Raw genomic sequence first — 16489 nt, 5'->3', positions numbered from 1 at the left:
CATCCCTCGCAGTACTGATTTCGTTTTTCATGTTCTTCCTCCTTCTGCTCCTCATTTGGACCTCGGGGGGCTCAGTCCGGTGCTCCAATGTGGGTCTCCGACTGTATCGCCGTCCTTCGCCAGATGAAGGATCTATGGTGATAAGCAAAATATACATCAGTATGGTTATGGGCCACGGCCGATTCAGGCACCCTCTCCTCTGTCCAGAGAACAATCTGGGGGATCTCTCCTTGGACCTGGGATCCCATATATAATCAAGTCTCCTGTAAACCCTAAAATGACTCCCTTAGTTGAAATATATTCTTCCCTGATCCCATATTCATCCTTCCTCCCTCCCCCCCCATCCCAGGCCACCGAGCTTTCCCCGTTCCTCCCCTACTCCCTTCTCTCTAACACTCTCCCCTTCCATCAACCCTCCCACCCCCCCATGCACCCGAGGTTACCTGGGACTCTTGTCTATTACCTACCTCCTGGTGGATAGCTAAATAATCTTCATCAGGTTCATCTTCTTATTTAGCTTCTCTAGGATCACGAATAATAGGCTCAAAGACCTTTAATTATGGTTAGAATCCACTTATGAGTGAATACATACCGTGTTCCTCTTTTTGGGTCTGGCTTACCTCACTCAGTAAAGCGTTTTCTATTTCCATCCATTTGCATGCAAAATTCAAGATGTCATTGTTTTTTACCGCTGAGTAAAACTCTAATGTGTATATGTTCCACACCTTTTTTAACCATTCTTCTATTGAGGGGCACCTAGGCTGTTTCCAGGTTCTGGCTATTACAAATAGTGCTGCTATGAACATAGTAGAACAAATGCTTTTGTAGTATGTTAGGGAATCTTTAGGGTATATTCCCAAGAGTGGAATTGCTGGGTCCTGAGGGAGGTTGACTCCCAGTTTCCTGAGAAACCGCCACACTGATTTCCACAGTGGCTGCACGAGTTTGCATTCCCACCAACAATGGATGAGTGTTTCCCTCACCCCACATCCTCTCCAGCATAGGCTATCGTTGGTGTTTTTGACTTTAGCTATTCTGACAGGTGTAAGATGGTATCTCAAAGTGGTTTTGATTTGCATTTCCCTGATCGCTAAGGAGGTTGAGCATGATCTTAAGTGTCTTCTGGCCATTCGAAGTTCATCTGTTGTGAATTCTCTGTTAAGTTCAGTACCCCCATTTTTTAATTGGGTTAATTAGAGTTTTAGTGCCTAGTTTCTTGAGTTCTTTGTATATTTTGGAGATCAGACCTTTGTCTGATGAGGGGTTGGTGAAGATCTTTTCCCAGTCAGAAGGCAGCCTTTTTGTCCTACTGACAGTGTCCTTTGCTTTACAGAAGCTTCTCAGTTTCAGTAGATCCCATTTATTCATTGTTTCTCTTATTGTCTGTGCTGCTGGGGTCCTACTTAGGAAGAGGCCTCCTGTGCCTAAATCTTGTAGACTACTTCCCACTTTCTCTTCTATCAGGTTCAAAGTGGACGGATTAATGTTGATGCCTTTAATCCATTTGGACTTGATTTTTGTGCATGGTGATAGATATGGATCTACTTTCATTCTTTTACAGGTTGACATCCAGTTATGCCAGCACCATTTGTTAAAGATGCTTTCCTTCTTCCATTGTATACCTTTAGCTCCCTTGTCGAAAATTAGGTGTTCATAAGTTTGTGGGTTAATATCTGGGTCTTCTATTCGATTCCATAGGTCGACTTCTCTGTTCTTATGCCAATACCAAGCTGTTTTCAATACTGTAGCTCTATAATAGAGTTTGAAGTCAGGGATGGTAATGCCTCCAGAAGTTCTTTTATTGTATAAGATTGTTTTGGCTATCCTGGGTTTTTTGTTTTGCCATATAAACTTGATTATTGTTCTCTCAAGGTCTGTGAAGAAGTTTGATGGGATTTTGATGGGGATTGCATTGAATCTATAGATTGCTTTTGGTAGAATTGCCATTTTTACTATGTTGATTCTCCCAATCCAAGAGCAGGGGAGGTCTTTCCATTTTCTGGTATCCTCCTCAATTTCTTTCTTCAAAGACTTAAAGTTTTTGTCAAATAGGTCTTTCACTTCCTTGGTTAGAGTAACCCCAAGATATTTTATGCTATTTGTGGCTATCATGAAAGGCGATGCTTCTCTGATTTCCCTCTCTGCTTCTTTATCCTTTGTGTATAGGAGGGCCACTGATTTTTTGGAGTTGCTCTTGTATCCTGCCACGTTACTAAAGGTGCTTATCAGTTGTAGGAGTTCTTTGGTAGAGTTTTTGGGGTCACTTATGTAAATTATCATATCGTCAGCAAATAACGAAAGTTTAACTTCATCCTTTCCAATACGAATCCCCTTGATCTCCTTATGTTGTCTTATTGCTATTGCTAGAACTTCAAGCACTATATTGAAGAGGTATGGAGAGAGTGGACAGCCTTGTCGCGTTCCTGATTTTAGTGGAAAGGCTTTGAGTTTCTCTCCATTCAGTTTGATGTTAGCTGTCGGCTTGCTGTATATTGCTTTTATTATATTTAGGTATGATCCTTGTATCCCCAGTCTCTCCAACACCTTTATCATAAATGGGTGTTGAATTTTGTCAAATGCTTTTTCAGCATCTAGTGAGATGATCATATGGTTTTTTTCTTTCAGTTTATTTATATGATGGATTACATTGATAGATTTGCATATGTTGAACCAGCCCTGCATCTCTGGAATGAAGCCGACTTGATCATAATGGATAATTTTTCTAATGTGCTCTTGGATTCGGTTTGCCAGTATTTTATTGAGAATTTTCGCGTCAATGTTCATGAGTGAGATTGGCCTGTAATTCTCTTTCTTGGTTGTGTCTTTGTGTGGTTTTGGTATTAGGGTAACTGTAGCTTCATAAAAGGAGTTAGGCAATGACTCTTCTGTTTCTATATTGTGGAATACGTTAAGGAGTATAGGTATTAGCTCTTCCTGGAAGTTCTGGTAGAATTCTGCATTGAAACCATCTGGTCCTGGGCTTTTTTTGGTAGGGAGATTTTTGATAACAGCTTCTAATTCTTCGCGACTAACAGGTCTATTTAGATTGTTCACCTGTTCTTGGTTAAACTTTGGTATATGATACTTATCTAAAAAAATGTCCATTTCTTTTACATTTTCCAACTTTGTGGCATATAAACTTTCATAGTAAGATCTAATGATTCTCTGAATTTCCTCTGTGTCTGTGGTTATGTCCCCCTTTTCATTTCTGATCTTATTAATTTGCATGTTCTCTCTCTGCCGTTTGATTAATTTGGATAGGGGTTTGTCAATCTTGTTGATTTTCTCCAAGAACCAGCTTTTTTGATTCATTGATTCTTTGGATTGTTTTCTCTGTTTCTGTTTTGTTGATTTCAGCTCTCAGTTTGATTATTTCCAGTCTTCTAGACCTCCTGGGTGAATCAGCTTCTTTTTTTTCTAGATCTTTCAAGTGTGCTGTTAAGTCTCCAATGTGTGCTTTCTCCGCTTTCTTTAATTGGGCACTTAGTGCTATGAACTTTCCTCTTAGCACTGCTTTCATAGTGTCCCATAGGTTTGAGTATGTTGTGTCTTTGTTTTCATTAAATTCAAGGAAGAATTTAATTTCTTTCTTTATTTCTTCCTTGACCCAGGGGTGATTTAGTAGTTGACTGTTCAGTTTCCATGAGTTTGTTGGCTTCCTGGGGGGAGCATTGTTGTTGAATTCTAATTTTAGTCCATGGTGATCTGACAAGACACAGGTAGTCACTAATATTTTTTTGTATCTGTGGAAGTTTGCTTTGTTACCGAGTATGTGGTCAATTTTCGAGAAGGTTCCATGAGCTGCAGAGAAAAAGGTATATTCTTTCCTATTTGGGTGGAGTGTTCTATAGATGTCTGTTAAGTCCATTTGATTCAATACCTCCAATAGATCTCTCAATTCTCTGTTTGGTTTCTGTCTGATTGACCTGTCCATTGGTGAGAGAGGAGTGTTGAAGTCTCCTACTATTAGTGTGTGTGGTTTGATGACCGCCTTGAGTTCTAGAAGAGTTTCTTTTACATATGTGGGTGCCTTTATATTAGGAGCATAGATATTCAGGATTGAGACTTCCTCCTGATGAATTGTTCCAGTTATGAGTATGAAATGTCCATCTCCATTTCTTCTGATTGATTTTAGTTTGAAGTCGATTTTGTTAGATATTAGAATGGCCACGCCTGCTTGTTTCTTAGGTCCATTTGCTTGGAAAACCTTTTCCCAACCCTTTACTCTGAGTTGGTGTCTGTCTTTGTGGTTGAGGTGTGTTTCTTGTAAACAGCAGAATGTTGGATCCTGTTTTCGTATCCAATCTCTAAGTCTGTGCCTCTTTATAGGTGAATTGAGTCCATTGATATTAAGTGATATTAATGACCAGTGGTTGTTGACTCCGGTCATTTTTTTTTTTTTTTTAGGTAGTAGAGTGTATGTGTTTTTCTTCTTTGATTTGTGCTTGTGAATGGTCGCTAGATGTTTGAGTTATTGTAGGCCGTGTTGGGAATGTTGGATTCCTTCGGTAGTGATTTTCCTTCTAATATTCTCTGTAAGGCTGGATTAGTAGCTACGTATTGTTTAAATTTGTTTTTATCCTGGAATATTTTGTTTTCTCCGTTGATAGTGAACAATAGCTTGGCTGGGTATAGTAGTCTGGGTTTGCATCCATGGTCTCTTAGTTTCTGCAGTACCTCTATCCAGGATCTTCTGGCTTTCATGGTTTCCATAGAGAAATCCGGTGTAAGCCTGATAGGTTTACCTTTATAAGTTACTTGACCTTTTTCCTTTGCAGCTCTTAAAATTTTTTCTTTAATATTTATATTTTGTGTTTTGATTATTATATGGCGAGGGGATGTTTTTTTCTGATCCGGTCAATTCGGTGTTCTGTATGCTTCTTTAACCTTCATAGGAATATCGTTCTTTAGGTTGGGAAAGTTTTCTTCTATAATTTTGTTGAATATATTTTCTGGGCCTTTGATCTGCAGTTCTTCTCCTTCTTCAATCCCTATTATTCTTAGATTTTGTTTTTTTATTGTGTCCTAGATTTCCTGAATGTTTTGTGAAGAGAATTTGTTGGATTTGCCGTTTTCTTTGACCAGAGCATTTATTTTCTCTATGGTGTCTTCAGATTCCGAGATTCGTTCTTCTATCTCTTGTATTCTATTGGTTATGCTTGATTCTGTAGTCTCCGTTCGTTTACCTAGGTTTTCCATATCCAGCCGGTTCTCCGTTTGTGTTTTCTTCATTGCCTCCATTTCAGTTTTCAATTCTTGCACTGTTTCCTTTACTTGTTTGATTGTTTTTTCTTGGTTTCTCAGGGTATCACTCACGGATTTACTTATTTCTTCAAACTTTTTGTTATATTTCTCATCAATTTCTATACTCATTTCTTCAAACTTTTTGTTATATTTCTCATCCAATTCTTTAAGGGAGTTATTCATATCCTGTTTAAGGGACTCTATTGCTTTCATAATGGCACTTTTTTCCACTTCTTCTGGGTTAAGGTGTTCAAGCCCTTCTGTTGTAGGGTCCTTGGGATCTGGTGTTTTCATGTTGTTTTTCAGATTGTTGGATGAGGTCTTGCCTTGGCATCTGCCCATCTCTTACTTCAAATGTTCTCTATTGGAACTTCTGTTACCGGGTCAGGTTCCCTTCTTGGGCAGGGACTTCACTGACAGAATGCCCACCTTTCCTCAGGCAGGCTATTGAAGCACAGGCACTCCCTCTTTCCTGGATGCGCTTACAATGCAGGCTCAGCTTGCAAGGCAGCTGAGCTGGGGAAAATTTTATGGCCCCAGGGGGAAGGGAGAAATATAGGAATTCGTACCTGGATGGGAGCTGGGATGGCAGGCGGGAGGGGGTAGCCAGCACTGCAGGGCGACCTGGGCGACTGTGGGGTCGGGGAACGCCAAAGCTCTTCCTCACCAGGACCCTGTCAAGGCCCGAAGCAAACTCACCCCTCCGATGGCCCTCTGCTAGAAGTCAGGGCCCCTGCTGGTCAGAAATGTGGCTGAGCTAGCACCTGGTCCACCTGTCCTCAGGGAGGCCTTTAAGACCCAGGAACTGCCTCGAGCTGGGCTGCACCTACAGCCCAGGCCCAGCTTGCAAGGCAGCTGAGCTGGGGAAATTTTATGGCCCCAGGGGGAAGGGAGAAATATAGGAATTCGTACCTGGATGGGAGCTGGGATGGCAGGCGGGACGGGGTAGCCAGCACTGCAGGGCGACCTGGGCGTCTATGGGGTCGGGGAACACCCAAGCTCCTCCTCACCAGGACCCTGCCACGGCCCGAAGCAAACTCACCCCACCGATGGTCCTCTGCTAGAAGTCAGGGCCCCTGCTGGATGGGAGCCGGGATGGCAGGCGGGAGGGGGTAGCCAGCACTGCAGGGCGACCTGGGCGTCTATGGGGTCGGGGAACGCCCAAGCTCCTCCTCGCCGGGACCCTGCCACTGCCCGAAGCCAGCTCACCCCACAGAAGGCCCTCTGCTAGAAGTCAGGGCCCCTGCTGGTCAGGAATGTGGCTGAGCTGGCACCTGGACCACCTGTCCTCAGGGAGGCCTTTAGGACCCAGGAACTGCCTCGAGCCGAGCTGCGCCTACAGCCAAGGCCCAGCTTGCAAGGCAGCTGAGCTGGGGAAATTTTATGGCCCCAGGGGGAAGGGAGAAATATAGGAATTCGTGCCTGGATGGGAGCTAGGATGGCAGGCGTGAGGGGGTAGCCAGCACTGCAGGGCGACCTGGGCGTCTATGGGGTCGGGGAACACCCAAGCTCCTCCTCACCGGGACCCTGCCACGGCCTGAAGGAAACTCACCCCACCGATGGTCCTCTGCTAGAAGTGGAAGACTCTTTCATGAATCAGGAACTCTGAAGGACTGTCTCACCTTCTTTAGGCAACTTCAGAAGTCATTTTTCTGTTGGTCTTGCATGTTCAGTTCATACAGCATAATATCAAGCAGTCCAGGAGAGAGCAGGTTCTTGCCCAAATGTCTGGCAAAATCCAAAGGAGTTTCTTCAATGCCCACCATCTTTTTGAAGTAGATTGATGGTGCCAGGAGCAGATGTGTTTCATTGTCCTAAAAGTCCTAAATTTTGGGGGCTGGAGAGATGGCTCAGCGGTTAAGAGCATTGCCTGCTCTTCCAAATGTCCTGAGTTCAATTCCCAGCAACCACATGGTGGCTTACAACCATCTGTAATGGAGTCTGGTGCCCTCTTCTGGCCTGCAGACATACATACAGACAGAATATTGTATACATAATAAATAAATAAATATTTTTTAAAAAAGTCCTAAATTTCTTAAACACTTCAAATGCCTTATTTTGAAGGTCTCTGAAAGATTTGAAGAATACCTGTCTAACTGAAATATATCTTTATATACCTACAAAACCTAACTAACATGACTATAAGCTTGACTATTATAGATGATTGTCTATTAACCTATATTTCTTAATTATACATTGCATTTTTAAATGAGCTGCACAAGCACAATACCTTAATCAAGAGCAGAAATAAACATATAACAAAATTGATCTTAAATTTGTATCAATAGACCAAGAAACATTTGTAAACAATCATTTAGGGAATTTGAGGACATAGTTCTCTCCAAACTGCTTTCTGCTTTTTGTTGGGCAAAGTAATTTTTGGGGTATTAATGAAGACCTTTCGGGTGATCTTGATCCAACAAACCACATTAGTCTGGAAGGATTCCAAAGGTTCTCATTCTCTGTGGAAACAAAAGAAGAACCTCTTTTCCAAAGCAACAAATCCTTAGACCCAAATTCTAAAGTTATGATACTTTTAAAATATAGATGTTGGTTTAGTTTAGCAGTTCATACAATGAAATGTTTCTCTGTACTTAGTTCCTTTACAGTCAAAGAATTCAAAGAAAACACAATAATACACATAATCCAGACTCTCTGTGTATATTTCATCTTTATGTGACTTATTTTTCTTACTCTATTACTTTTTATACAAGTTTAATATTTATTTTATTATCTTTACTCATTTAATATATGACTCTGTATTCTTTTATATTAAATTTACTGTCTCTTTCCTCTTTTTTACACATGTACAGAAGGACTTCCCACAGCAGAGCATGAGATGACGTTGAGGTTCTTAGACACATCGTTTCAGAGTGACACAGCTTTCGTGTCTCTTACATCCTGTAGCTTGCTTAACATGTCATAGGTAAACAGGACTGAAGAACATCTACCCCTGGATTCCTACCCATAACCTTAGAAGGAGAGTAGAAAGAAGCTTTCTGCAGCTGTGACTGACTGAATTAAGATGGACACATGCCAGTTCAGTTTGTTTGCCTCAGGTGTGGCAGGTTTGGAGACAAGGATACAGAGGTGATGCTCATGCCAGAGGACACATGGAAATGGAGGTAGATGACAAGTGGGTGGAAAGGGATCCATTTACAAGTTAATAAACCCCAGGGCCTCTGCAGGTCAGAGCATATACCGCTCTTGCAGAGGACCCAGTTGGGTTCCCAGCAACCATATCTGATGACTTACAACAGCCTGTAACCCCTGCTCCCAGGGAGCTTATGGTCCATGTGGACACCTGTATTCGTATGCATCCCCCCTACACTTAAAAATAAAAGCCTTATACAGATACTCCACTTAATAAATCATCTCTGTCTGTGTTTCTAACCATTGGACATTGCAGCAGGTGGCCTGAGACTCAGATTCACACCTTAATAATGTCTACAACAGCGCCACCCCCCCGAGGCAATCTGCTTCTGCAAATGGGACCTCCAGGAGTGACTTGCCTGCTGACTCATCCCAGCGTGCCCTTGTCTTTCTCAGTTCCCAGACCTCCACTGGTGGTTTGTTCCAGTGTTGATAATAGTTTCTTTTCTTCCTGTAGTATCTGTGGCTATGAAGAATCTCCCTCAAGGTGTCGACATGCCCTTGCCTCTTCCATTAGCGGTTAACTCAGTGGCATAGGCCAGGGACCTGGCTAGAAGAGCACCTACAAGGAGGCAGGATCGTGTGCTTTCCTTTTCCAGAGACCCTGTCCCCAAATGCAGTCACTGTCAGCTGTGCCACCACAACGTTCCACTGAGTCTGCCCACCTTTCTGTGGTCTGACCCAGAAGGGTGTAACTGTTCCTTTTTCTTTTATTCTGTCTTTTTAAATTTTTTTATTCACTTTATTTTTTGAGAATATAATGTGATAGCATCATTTCCCCCTTCCCCTTCCTCCTTTCAACCTCCCATACCACAACTTAGATGCTACCCAGAGCCTAAAGATGCTTTCAAACTTAGTAAAAAAGAGTAAGTGGGTCTCCTTACTCTTCTTATTCTACTGGCCAGAGCCATTCCTGAAGGTGACCCAGAGTCTGAGTGGGAGGACAGTACAGTTAGTTACAAGGCCAAGAGCATGGGCACAGGTTGGTTAACTATGCAGTTGTAGGAGGAGGGCCTGCTTATTCATCCTGGCTGCCCAGCTGGCTTAGTCTCGAAGTAATCACACAGAAATTGTACTCATTAAAACACCATTTGGCCCATTAGCTCTTGTTTCTTATTGGCTAATTCTTACATTTTTTTTTTTTTGAGACAGGGTTTCTCTGTAGCTTTGGAGTCTGTCCGGGAACTAGGTCTTGTAGCCCAGGTTGCCCTCAAACTCACAGAGATCTGTCTGCCTCTGCCTCCCGAGTGCTGGGATTAAAGTCATGTGCCACCACCGTCTGGCTAATTCTTACATCTTAATTTAACCCATTTCTATTAATCTGTGTATTAAACGTGGCAGTGGCTTACCAGGTAAAATCCCCAGCATCTGTCTCTGGCAGATCCATGGCATCTCTCTGACTCTGCCCTTCTTCCCCTCATTCAGTTTTGTCTTCTCTGCCTACCTAAGTTCTGCCCTATCAGGTCAAAGCAGTTTCTTTAGTCATTAACCAATACAAACAACACACAGAGGGGACTCCTACATCATGCAGTCAGGTGTGTCCCATGTTCTATGGTGGAATGAGACACTGTCCTGTTTACCACAGGGTTGCTGGTACAACATAGGGTGCTGTAGCGCCAAAGGCGGTTTGGTGACTGACTGACAAGTGGCAAGGTGGGGTGCATGCTAGAGTAGCCCTGGAAGTGGAACAGAGAAATGGAGAGAGCAGGGTTAGGCTTGCTTGCTTGCTTGCAAGGGTTTTACTATGTAGCCCTGGTTTTATGTACACTAGGTTGACCTGGAATTTACTGTGACCCACCTGCCTCTGCCTCTTTAGTACTGAGATGAGAGGTGTGTGCCAATATACCAGGCTAATGTCTCTTTTGTAAGAATTCTCTTACAAGAACTCAAGGCACCTGACAGAAATGACATCTATCTTACAGTGCTCTAAGGACCTACTACCCCCACAAAGCCACCATCTCCCATCAGCACCGCCCCCAGGATCCAGGGTTTAATTCCAATGGACTCTGGGGACACAAGTCATATTCAAATCACAGCGCCTGAGCTTCAGTCTTTGGAAGACCAGATAGTTGAATGTCTGTGGTGATGTCATTTGTAAAATATCTGAAACTGGAAACAGTTGATTATCCTGTGATTGTGAAAGGGATGTATCATACACACACACACACACACACACACACACACACACACACATGCACGCACACACAAGATGCACATTCACATACACACATACACAACATTGGATACACATACATATGTATACACATACATATACACACACACAAAGATACACACTCACATACACACACATTCACAACTTCAGATACACACACATACATATGCACGCACATACATACTCAGAAACACACACACACTTTTGATACAGGACCTCTCTATATATCCCAGGCTTGCCCAGAACTCAGTGTGGTATAGGCTGTCTTTGAACTCAAGATAATTATCCTATCTGAGCCCCTTGGGCACTAGGGTTACTGGTCTGCATCACCACACCCAGCCTTGATTTTTTAAAAATAGGTTTATTGCATGTAACTTGTTGATTTCGTATGCACATATGTGGGTGAGCACAGCTCTGGAGTCAGAGGACCATGTACGGGAGCTGGTGCTAGCCTCCCACTGCATGGGGCGAAGGGATAGAATTTAGGCAGTCGGGACTGACGGCAGCTGTCTTTACTCACTGAGCCATCTTGCCAGCCCTGGTTGGTTTTTTCATTTGTTTGACTATTTGTTTTGTTGTGTTTTAGATAGTATCTCATGATGCAGCCCAAGTGGCCTCAAACTCACAAGGACTCTTCTGCCTCAGCCTCCCCAGCTCTGGGAAGACAGAAATGCATTGCCATGCCCAATTAGGACACATTATTTGAACAATGTAATTACACCAGGAATACAAACTGGACATTTGGAAGTATTCTTAATAGCTGAATATTTGTTTTTTAAACGTAGAAAAGTGTAGAAATCTCCATTCGTGCTTCATATGAGGCAATTATTCCCATTGGCTGGTGGACACACTAATGTTTATGATGCCGGGGTAAACTGACTCAGTAATTAATGATATTGAAAGCTGCTATTTTTCGTATGAAATCATTGCTACCTTTCTGCTATGTAAACAAACGGGAGAATGGATTGACAATTCATGTGAACATTAAACACATGCATTAGCCAGATAACTTTAGGAGGGATATTTCGCTCTTTCAAAAACAACAAACGTTTATATAAATTTAAATAAGATGACTAGGGGGGATAATTGAGAGTCAGTTCCTTTTTATATTTTTTGTCTTTGCAGAATTGCTGGCAGAATAGTATTTTTACATTAAACAAAAGAATTGAATTCCATTTAGATTGCTAATCACTCAAGAAAATGTCTATTTGAGAATTATTCACATTTTGCGGTATCTACTAAAATGAAAATATCTGCCTTGCCACCCAAAATTTTTACAAGGAAGAGAAATTCTGATTATTAAAATAGAATAGGATCTATGGGAAGTTAAATCCCCGTCAGCCAATGATGAAGACTGTAAGAAAAAAACCCCAGTTTCATTTCTGTGGATGTGAGGAAACACACTGATAAGAAACAGCTTAGAGGAGAGGCTTAATTTCGCTCAGGCTTCCAGGCCCTTCCATCGCTGTGCGGAGGTGAGGCAGGAGCTCGCTGGCCACAGCCTCCCTCCAGGGCAGAGAGAATGTGTCTCCACCGCTCTGCAGCCCAGGGCCCCAGACAGGGAATGGTGCTGCCGCCATTCGGGCCCCCTTATCCAGCAACAGAAGAGAAGGGAAGGCTGACACACAGGGATCCAGTCTGAGATGCTAGTCCGACAGCGACAGCTGGAGACGCCAGTCGCTTCACCGTCTCTGTTTTAGTAATGGCTGGAACAACGGAATGAGAGTTGCTGAGGACACAGAAGATGTCACCCCTTACACTAACTAACCCTGTCTGTCTGACTAATGTGGAAAACTTCACCCAGCAACTCAAAATAGACATTTTTCTCAGGTACTCAGGGAACCTCATGAAAGAGCATGTGTTAGGCCACAGAAGTGTATTTTCCAACCAACAGAGAGCAAAACTGCAAACAACACCAGAAAGAAAGCCAGAAAACTCACAAGTGCTTGGAGAGTAAGCAAAGGGACAGAGAAGAAATGACTTGTGGATACAGAACATTTGAGGTGAATTAAAGAAAGCAATGATGTCAGAACACAGAGGATGTAAGAACATGTGCCAGAGACACTCACAGCCACCATAGCCCTGCTTTCAGAACCAGCCTGGGAACGCCTCAAGAGCAGGGTGTAACATCTGTTTGGCTCTGGTGCCAATGCCACAGATGCTGGCGTCAGAGCGGGGAGGGGCGTAACAATATGAAGGAACAAGGGAAAATGGGGAGCAACGGCCTCAGAGATGGGAAGTGATGTGGGATTCCCCTCTACATGCTATGAATATGTTTTATTGCCATTGGTTAATAAAGAAGCTGCTTTCAGCCAATGGCTTAACAGAATATAGCCAGGCTGGAAAAGATACACGGAGAGTAGGCAGAGTCATTGAGAAACCATGGAGCTGCTTCAGGAGACAGACGCCAGACACTGCATGGAACCTTGCAGGTAGGCCACAACCATATTATGGGTAGGCAATACACTGTAGGAGGAGGGCCTGCTTGTTCACCCCGGCTGCCCAGAACCAAAATAACCACGCAAAAAACTGTATTCATTAAAATACTGCTTGGCCCCTTAGCTCTAGCTTCTTATTGGCTAAGTCCTACATCTTAATTTAACCCATTTCTATTAATCTGTATATCACCATGAGGTCGTAGCCTATCAGCAAAGTTTCAGCATGTCTACCTCTGGCCGCGGATCCATGGCGTCTCTCTGACTCTGCCCTTCTTTCTCCCAGCATTCAGTCCAGTCCTCCCCTCCTACCTAAGTTCTGCCCTATCAACAGGCCAAGGCAGTTTCTTTATTCATTAATCAATAAAAGCAACACATAGACAGAAGAACCTTCCACACCAATACACAGATTAATAGAAATGGATTAATTTAAGATATAAGAGCTAGCCAATAAGAAGTGGGCTAATAGGCCAAGCAGTGTTGTAATAATACAGTTTCTGTGTGGTTTTTAGCATCTGTGTGGCCAGGAAATGAACAAGCAGTCTCTGCTTACAGGGAAGAAGCGAGAATTGCTTTTCCTCCTCTTCTTTTAAAATTATTTTTGTAAAAATCACCTTTCTCTCTCTGTAGATCATACTGGCCTTGAATTTACAGAGATCCACCTGCCTCTGTCCCCCAAATTTTGGGATTAAAGACATGCACCACAACTGCCCATCTTTTTTTTTAAGTTTATTTATTTATGTATTTTTTGTCTATGTAGACATCTGCACTTCAGAAGAGGGCATCAGATTCCATGATAAACAGTTGTGGGCCACTATATAAATGCTGGGAATTGCTGTTCTTATAACAATCCATTCCCAAGTGAATTGATGATGGGATAATAATATATTGGTATTCATGAGTTATTGTTTTTAGAAAATTATATTGGCATTGATTCTTGTATATTGATATATTAAATATTGTATGTGAATATGCTTCTACCTCTGTTTAAAACATTTGTTATGTATTGATATATATATATATAGTATTGATATATATACATATAGTTACCATAATGCAATGTACATTTCTACCTCTGATTAAGATACTTATATATTAATTATGCAATGATATATATTATTTACATTTGAAGGTCATTGTCCTCATTTATTGCACAGTTGTTTATTCTCTTAGTCTTCAAGTTAGAAAGATATCAAAAATTATAAATCAATAGTCATATATGTTTGTCATATTTATATTTAGGCTAATCAGGCTCTTTAAATACATAGAGATTATATTTAATATAGATAGTATAATCTTCAACCTCTTTGAAGAGCTATGAAAAATGACCTTTAATCTAACCTAGAGTTCCATGCTAACGAGACACAATCACTCCTGGCAACACCGCTCTACTTCCGAGAGAACGTTAAGCACCAAAGACACTCCACTTGGAGCTTGTCTTCTTCTTGGCAGAACTGGCCTTTGGGCAAAGAAAAGCCCATACCTCGACCACTGACAGAGTTACAGAATATCCGAAAATGGATAAAAACAGGATTGTCTTATCCTGCCAAGACAGGGTAAGATAGCTCTAAATGCCTTGCCTTTGAAAATGGCATGTAAGTTAGGCTTTAGCCAAAGTTGGTTGTCTCAACATTGCAAATGAGATTTTGGGTGATTGCTCAGGTAGTCAGTTGTCTCTGTCATTTGTTGCACATTTCGGAAGTTTCTCATTTGTACTTCCTGGTTGCTTAAGTAAAATTACTCCCCTTTTCAGATCTTTGATGGAGTTGAAGATTAGGTAGTTGTAGTTACCCTCTACATTATTTAGACTCTTTAGTAAAACTTTTGTTTTGTGTTTCTTGCTTAATATTGTTTGTTGTTTGTAATTTTATGTTTGGTATCTGTTCCTACTATGTATAGTTGTATTGGGTTTAGTTCAATCTTGTTTAGACAAAGGGGGAGATGATGGGGAACTTCAGCCAATCACATTCTGCTTAGGGTGTGTCCCCCTGGGGCCACACGAAACAAATAAAAGATCTAGGTGTGCTTGTGCTTCCTCTTTTGCCCCCTGCGTTTCTGGATTGCTGGAACCCTGGTTTTGTAAGTTTTCCTTTCTTCTGTTTATTAAAGCTAAATCTTTTATATTAAGCTAGTCTGGTTAATTTTTAACTACCGATCGACCACGCCCTTCACTCAAGGAAATTAAGCAGGGTCCCATGAGACCATCATTTATCTATTCTAAGAACAGTGTCTTTAGGGACCTAACCTCTTCTACTAACCACTTCAACACCTTGCCACCAACCCTCTAGGGAGACAAACTCAAACAACATCCTACCGTAGCATCTAGAGCAGAGCAATCAAGGCAAACAGAAGGCACACAAGCTTTTGCCTTGGAACTAGGCTGGGAGAAATGACCTAAGGAACCGAGATGAAGGTCTTTTACTGGGTGGCGAAGTATTCTATAGTGACTGATGTTAGCAGATGTCTGACAATATACTAAAAGCCATTGACTCGAATACTCTTACTGGGCAGATGGTACATGAAAGCTTTTTGCTGGGATGATGAGGACATTCCAAAACCATTGTGGTTACGTGCTCAGAGCCCTGAGGACACTGAAAGTCACCAAACAGCAAACTCTAAGTGGGAGGCAATATGGTATGTGATTTATATCTTAATAATGCTGTTTTAAAAAGTCATGGGAGTTTATAAGTGAATTAAGCAAGGCTGCAGAATATAAGATCAATACAAAAATCAATTGTATTTTTATAAGTAGAAATAAACAACTGAAAATTGAGGTTTTTAAAAATGTACCACTTAAAATAGCAAGCAATAATGAAAAGAAACAAAACACCAGGAAAAAAAACCCCACCCTGAAATGTTATGGAGAACTCTAACAAAGTGTGTTCAAGATCTGCTGCTGAGCTCTTTCAACGAGACAAAGACCTGCAGAAATGTAAGATGTTCGGGGTAAAAAGATCGCAGATAGTAAAGATTCCGGCCACCTCAGTTTAATGAATAGATGAATATAATGGATCTCTCTCAGTTCTGTCTGTTTTGTTTATGTCTCTTAAGGCTTTGTTGTCAGTCCATGCATGTTTATAACTTTGTCTTCATCTTTACACAGTCACATGGAGGAAAGAATTCAGATGTAAGCCCTGTGAAGTGGTGTGGAGAGGCACAATTCAATGATATTCCATTCTTGGATAGGACTTTCCACACTTCATCTATCCACTCGTCTTGAAGGACATTTTGATTGCTTCCAGTTTGGAGCAACTGAGAATAAAGCTATTGTAAACATTTCTGTAGAAGTTATTTTTCCTCCTGTGGATGTGTTTTCAAGTCATTTGGATATAAATACTTAGGGGCGTGATTGCTGGCTTGTATGGCAAGATTGTTTATCTGTTTTCCAAAATGACTCTCTAATTTGCATGCTCACGTGAATAAGAGTTCCTGCCGCAGCAGGGCAGTGTTGGCACGTGCCTTTAATCCCAGCACTCGAAGGTGG

The 16489-nt window shown here is 41.9% G+C and overlaps 1 long non-coding RNA gene across 1 annotated transcript; it reads left to right on the top strand.

Annotated features, from left to right (window-relative positions):
- Positions 1-15050: 15050 nt before the first annotated feature.
- Positions 15051-16283, top strand: LOC125396500 (uncharacterized). Its single transcript, XR_007230818.2, has 3 exons — positions 15051-15084; positions 15517-15639; positions 16109-16283. It is a non-coding gene; the product is annotated as an uncharacterized LOC125396500 (long non-coding RNA).
- The last annotated feature ends 206 nt before the right edge of the window (positions 16284-16489 follow it).

Source organism: Myodes glareolus, chromosome 10 (assembly GCF_982192425.1).
Source record: "Myodes glareolus chromosome 10, mMyoGla1.1, whole genome shotgun sequence".
Lineage (NCBI taxonomy): Eukaryota > Metazoa > Chordata > Mammalia > Rodentia > Cricetidae > Myodes > Myodes glareolus.
Note: the sequence above shows the minus strand (reverse complement) of the source record. Positions and strands in the feature narration are given on the sequence as shown.